Genomic DNA, 6,611 nt, shown 5'->3' on the forward strand with positions numbered 1-6,611 from the left:
AATCCGGGCCAGCCCATGAAAGTTAAAGTCATAATACGTTATAGAACTTCCTACAAACGTTTCAAAGCAATCCGGTTCTTTTTATGAAAGTTACGGACATTTTTAGACATAGAATCCATTAAGAACAAAATTCTTTTCGTAACATTAGAAATCCAATCATACAAGGGACTTAAGGACCACGCTCGACCTTATTAAGAATACGATTATCAAGAAGTGGATAAGAATCATATACAAGCTCGGGCTCTAAGAATAGAGTTACCTCGAGGCTCGTGTCATAGCCTAATTACAACTAGGACATGCCAAAAGAAAGAAAGAATAGGCTTTACATACCTCGTCCGCTCTCCAAGCTAACCCAAACTCAAACCTCGGGCTCCCCAAAATCTACACAACGTCAGTGGATATCAAACATTAGCTATAGGCATTTAGACATTCAATTCCAAACTAGCACTTAATTCTACGTAAATTTAAAAGATTTCCCCTGTAAATTCAACAACCCCGAGAATTCAACTCGGCCAATTCAACAACAACAACACCAACAACCATTCTAGCAATATCAGCAATCGATTCAAAACGCATTCTAACATTAGTAGCTCTTTTCCACATAGTTCAACAACATTCCATTATATTCAATTCAATTACTTACATTCAAACCAACATCAACGCTCATACGTTCAATTACTAATCCGAAGCCATTCAAACAATATTCAAGAATACTTTAAACAATTCACACAATATTTCAAACAACCAAAACAAGGTACCAACTCACCTGAAACTACCCAAACCTGAGAGCAACCATAACACACCCTTCCTTCTTCCAAATTCATGAATTACACCAACAATTCACACGTTGACAACATCATTTTCATAAATACAAGAAACTACATTTAATTCACATTAACTTCCATAACAAACCACAAACGACTATGACTTTAATTTAAACCATTAAACTTTCATTTGCACCATAGAATCCACAACACAACATCTCGAACATACTAAATAGAATTAATTCTTCATACTACACAACATGGCATATACACGGCCAACCCAACACCCACGCTCAAAGACCAACATCCAAGGTTTCATGATTTTCATCCAATTATACACACTACAACAACACACAAACATGCTAAATACAACTAATTCATTACTCCTACACACACATACCTACACGGCTAAGCGCCCACACACACGGCTACACCCCAACATACATGGTTTCATGAATTCCATTCATTTCTACATACTATAGCATGCACAAACCATTCATAACACATGAAAAAGAAGATTGAACCTTACCCTCTTCACTTGGTTCTCCAACTTAGCTAGAGTTTGTTCTTGAATTGATTCTTGTTCTTGCTACTCCAACAACCACTCCATGCTGTTATTCACCTTCTAAGGAGTTGAAATGCTTGAAGAAAATAATTTTTGATCAATTTTTCTCCTTGCTCTTTCTCGGTTGAGTATGGCCGAATGGCCCCTTATTTTTTCTCTCCAAGCTTCTTGAAATTTCTAAGGATGAAGATGATGAGAATGATCACTTGTCATCTTTTATAACATGTATTAAACTTCCATGTGGCCATGGCCCACACCACATGTGGCCGGCCACATGCTCTTTTAATTCATGAAATATCAACTTTTAAATACTCACTTTTAACCCCAAATTTTTCTAATATTCCATGCCACAAAATCTTAAGCAACTCATGTCTTAAAACAAAATCGTAGTTAAAGTCTCGACTTCGTATCCCGAAATAGTTTTGTCCCTAACTTATCATGGTTAACCCGGATTGTCCCAATGTACGAAATACGGGATATAACATTATGGGAAACTGTCCATCTCATGGTAGTGGAGGCCCGACTCAACCTATAGGCTCGATCGCAGGCTCTTCATCTTCTATTCGCCCTTTTGGGTAAGGTTCTACTTCAGCGCCGATAGGTAGAGGTAGGGGAAGAGGTCAGATGTCTAATTTCGGCGTTGTTCCAAAACTGTACTTATGCACTTACAGAGCAGCAGGATCTTGAGTCGTCCCCAGATGTTATGACAGGTATTATCCATTTGTTCCTATGATGTTTATGCGTTGATTGACCCGGGTTCCACACTATCTTATATCACTCCTTATATTGCTGATAAGTTTGGTATTAAGCCCGAATCTTTGCCCAAGCCTTTCTTAGTTTCTACTCCGGTCGGGGAACCTGTTGTTGCGAGACAAATTTATCGTAAGTGTGTGGTTACGATATGTGGCCGTGAGACTTTTGCTGATTTAGTGAGATTAGAAATGTTTGATTTTGATCATATTATGGGTATGGACTAGCTAGCCTCTTGCTATGCCAATGTTGAATGTTGGTCCAAAACTGTGAAATTTCAATTTTCGGGTGAGTCGGTCCTCAAATGGAAGGGCAATACCCCGGCTTCAAAGGGTAGGTTTATTTCCTATCTTAAGGCATGAAAAATGATTTTCAAAGGCTATATTTATCATTTGGTTCAAGTTAGGAGCACTGAAGCCGAACCGCCAACTTTGTAATCCGTTCCTGTAGTTAATGAATTTCAGGATGTATTCTCCGATGAATTACCAGATCTCCCTCCTGAAAGGGAAATTGAATTTGCTATTAATGTGTATCCGGACACTCAACCCATCTCTATTCCACCCTATCGCATGTCCCATATTTGAATTGCGGGGAATTAAAGGTGCAATTGCAGGACTTACTGGATAAGGGCTTCATTAGGCCTAGCACGTCTCCGTGGGGAGCACTAATATTATTTGTGTGTAAGAAGGATGGCTCACTAAGAATGTGTATTGACTACCGGCAATTGAATAAGGTGACTATCAAGAACAAATATCCATTGCCTAGAATTGATGATTTGTTCGACAAGCTAGAGGGTGCAAAATGCTTCTCGAAGATTGACTTACGGTCAGGATATCATCAACTACGTGTAAAAGGGGAAGACATTCCAAAGACAGCTTTCCGAATAAGATATGGGCATTTTGAATTCTTAGTTATGTCTTTCGGATTGACAAATGCTCCTGCGGCATTTATGGCATTAATCAACACCGTATTCCGGCCCTTCATGGATGTTTTTGTTATAGTATTCATTGACGATATCTTGGTATATTCTCGTTCGGAAATGGAACATGCTGATCGCCTCCGAAAGGTGTTGCAAACATTGTGAGATCAAAGGCTGTATGCCAAATTTTCCAAATGTGAATTTTGGCTAAATTTAGTGGCTTTTCTAGGCCATATTATGTCTGATAAGGGTATTAAAGTTGATGATCAGAAGATCGAAGCCGTTAAGAATTGGCCCCGACCAACAACCGCTTCGGAAGTCTGAAGTTTCTTAGGTCTTGCTAGATATTATCGAAGATTTGTGGAGGGATTTTCATCTATAGCAGCTCTCCTTACAAAATTAACTCAGAAGGGGGCCAAGTTTCAATGGTCAGAAGCGTGCGAGCAGAGTTTCCAAAAATTGAAAGACAAGTTGACGTCCGCTTCGATTCTTGCCCTTCCAGAAGGCACCGAGGGTTACACTGTATACTGTGATCCATCACGCACAGGCTTGGGGTGTGTACTAATGCAAAATGGTAAGGTGATCGCTTATGCCTCTCGACAGTTACGGAAACATGAGCAAAATTATCCAACCCACGATCTGGAATTGGCTGTGATTCACGCTCTGAAGATATGGCGGCATTACTTATATGGAGTCCATGTTAATATCGATACAGACCATAAAATCCTTCAATATATATATTCAAGCAAAAGGAATCTGAATTTGAGACAATGAAGGTGGCTCGAATTGCTAAAGGATTACGATGCTGAGATTTTGTATCACCCTGGCAAAGCTAATGTTGTTCTTTGATGCTCTAAGTCGCAAATCAATGGGTATCCTATTGTATGTGCCAGCGAAAAATTTGGAAATGACTAGAGAATTTTATCGTTTAGCAAATGCTGGTGTTCGCTTTTGGATTGGAAGAACAACGGGATTACTTTACAAAATATATCCCAATCGACTCTTGCCTCGGATGTAAAGACTCTACCGAATGAAGATCCAGTTTCAGCTAATATTAAGGAAGGAGTGCAACAAAATTGGATCTCAGCCTTTGAGCTGGATTAAAATGGGGTTCTCAAATATCGAGGCCGGTTGTGCGTTCCAAATGTAATCGAGCTCCAAGACGGGATCATGTCAGAATTTCATTACTCATGGTATTCAATTCATCCCGGATCCACCAAGATGTATCATGACCTTAAGGGCTTTTATTGGTGGAATGGTATGAAGAAAGATATTGCTAACTTTGTAGCTCAATGCCCCACTTGCCAACAGGTAAAGATCGAACATCAGAAACCCAGTGGCTTATTACAAGAAATGGAGATTCCAGTGTGGAAGTGGGAAGTGATTAATATGAATTTCATCATGGGATTGCCCTGTTCTCGTCACAAATTTGATTATATTTGGGTGATCGTTGATAGGTTAACCAAATCAACCCATTTCTTGCCTGTAAGGACCACTTATGCTGCTGAAGACTATGCTAAATTGTATCTTAAAGAGATTGTGCGTCTTCACGACATTCTTGTGTCTATTATTTCTGACAGAGGCGCTCAGTTTACGACAAAGTTCTGGAAACCTTTTAAGGAAAGTCTTGGTACTCAAGTAAACCTTAGTACGACCTTCCATCCATAGTTAGACGGGCAAGCTGAGCGGACCACTCAGACTTTGGAAGATAAGTTACGAGCCTGTGTACTGGATTTCTAAGAAAGTTGGGATGATCATTTGCCTCTGATAGAGTTTGCTTATAACAATAGCTATCATGCTAGTATTAAAATGGCTCCGTATGAGGCTTTATATGGCAGGAAGTGTAGGTCTCCTGCCGATTGGTTTGAAGTCGGAGAAGCAAACGTATTCGGGCTAGACCTTGCTCATCAGGCCATTGAAAAGGTAAAGCTTATTTAGGAATGGTTACGCATAGCTCAGAACCTATAGAAATCTCATGCGGGTGTACGACGATGAGAAATGGATTTTCAGGTAGGTGATTGGGTATTTCTGAAAATATCACCTTTGAAGGGCGTGATGCGATTTTGTTACACCTTGGAAAATCTTCCGTTGATGCACAGTGAATAGACTAACGAAGGTCATGAAATATATGATTTTTTGATTAGTCAGAAATAGCATTTGCTGATCCTAATTGAGATTTCAAAGACGTTAGAGGTAAGAGGAGAAAGTTTGCCAAGAAAGGCAAGGTATACGTTACGTACCTGAAAAGATTTTCGAGTAACAAGTTAATGATGACTAAATGATGTCTTGGAGAAGATTTATAACATCCCTTAGATTGTCAATGAAGTGTTAAACAAGAGTCAAGAAGGTTTCATAAGGATTGGGGATCAAACGAAACGACGGAAATCATTTCAAGGAAAATGGGGTCATACGACCGACTTATACGGTCCATATAACATTATACGATTCGTATAAGGGTCCGTATAACACCCAGAAGAAATGTTGTTTCTCTGATGGTGAAGTACAGTCACTTATACGGATCGTATAATGTTGTACGGACTGTATAAGTGTCCGTGGAAGTCCCGACGGGCTGAATGAAGTCCAAGTATAAAGTGATGTTCCCACTTCATTATTTTCATTTCCCACTCTTCTCCATCTCTCTCAAGGCTTCTAGAGTGTTTTACATATTTCATCAACACTAAATCAAGACTAATCAAAGATCAACTTCATCAAACCGAGAGAACCAAGTGCAAGAAACTCATTAAGGTTCATCTAAGGCAAGAAATCTCATGGGAGGTGAACAAGGGTTTTGGCTCAAGTGAAGTCTTTCCACTCAAAGTGTCACGACCCAACCCCGTAGGCCGTGACTAGTGCCCGAGCTGGGCACCCATACAGACCGATTAACCATAATCAGCGTACAGACAGATTGGACATATGCAAAAGTCAGTCATCAGACCATTGCGCATAATCGGATCTTATACATACAAAGAAGTGAACCGTCGCCCCCAAAATATGTCCATGAAATATATATATACATATTCTTTGTCGGCAAATGATATCACGTATAAGCCGAAGCTATCAAAACGGGGGGATGTCCAAAACACAAATCACACGGACATGGAGCCGAACGGTGACTACCCATACCCACACATGTATGTCTACGAACCTAAGAGTAATAACAAAATCATATGACGGGGACGAGCCCCGCCGTGCCGTGAATAACATATGCACATATACAATAACGAACGGATCAAAGTATAGGCTCCGGAGACAAGGGAGCGCTCCAAGGCAATTTTGAACGGAGTCCCTAAGGCTGGTGGATCACCCAAATAAGTGTACTTTGCGTGGCATGACGCGATCCCCGAAGAAAGCGGGGTCGATACGGAATATATCCGAGTATGCAAAGCATGGAATATAGTAAACAGGATCATAATCAAAACCGAAGTACGAAAAGCAAATGCAATGTCCCGAATATAAAAATGCTTACTCATAGAAACATAAATCATGCATGGGGCTCTTAGAATATGGTCGCCCGCCGTCGTTGCGCCATAACAAAGATCACACCGAAGGTTTCATATCTTCGTAACCCGACATATCCCCATAACACATCATAGCACACCATAATGCCATAACA

The sequence above is a fragment of the Lycium ferocissimum genome, chromosome 2, assembly GCF_029784015.1.
Source record: "Lycium ferocissimum isolate CSIRO_LF1 chromosome 2, AGI_CSIRO_Lferr_CH_V1, whole genome shotgun sequence".
Taxonomy (NCBI): domain Eukaryota; kingdom Viridiplantae; phylum Streptophyta; class Magnoliopsida; order Solanales; family Solanaceae; genus Lycium; species Lycium ferocissimum.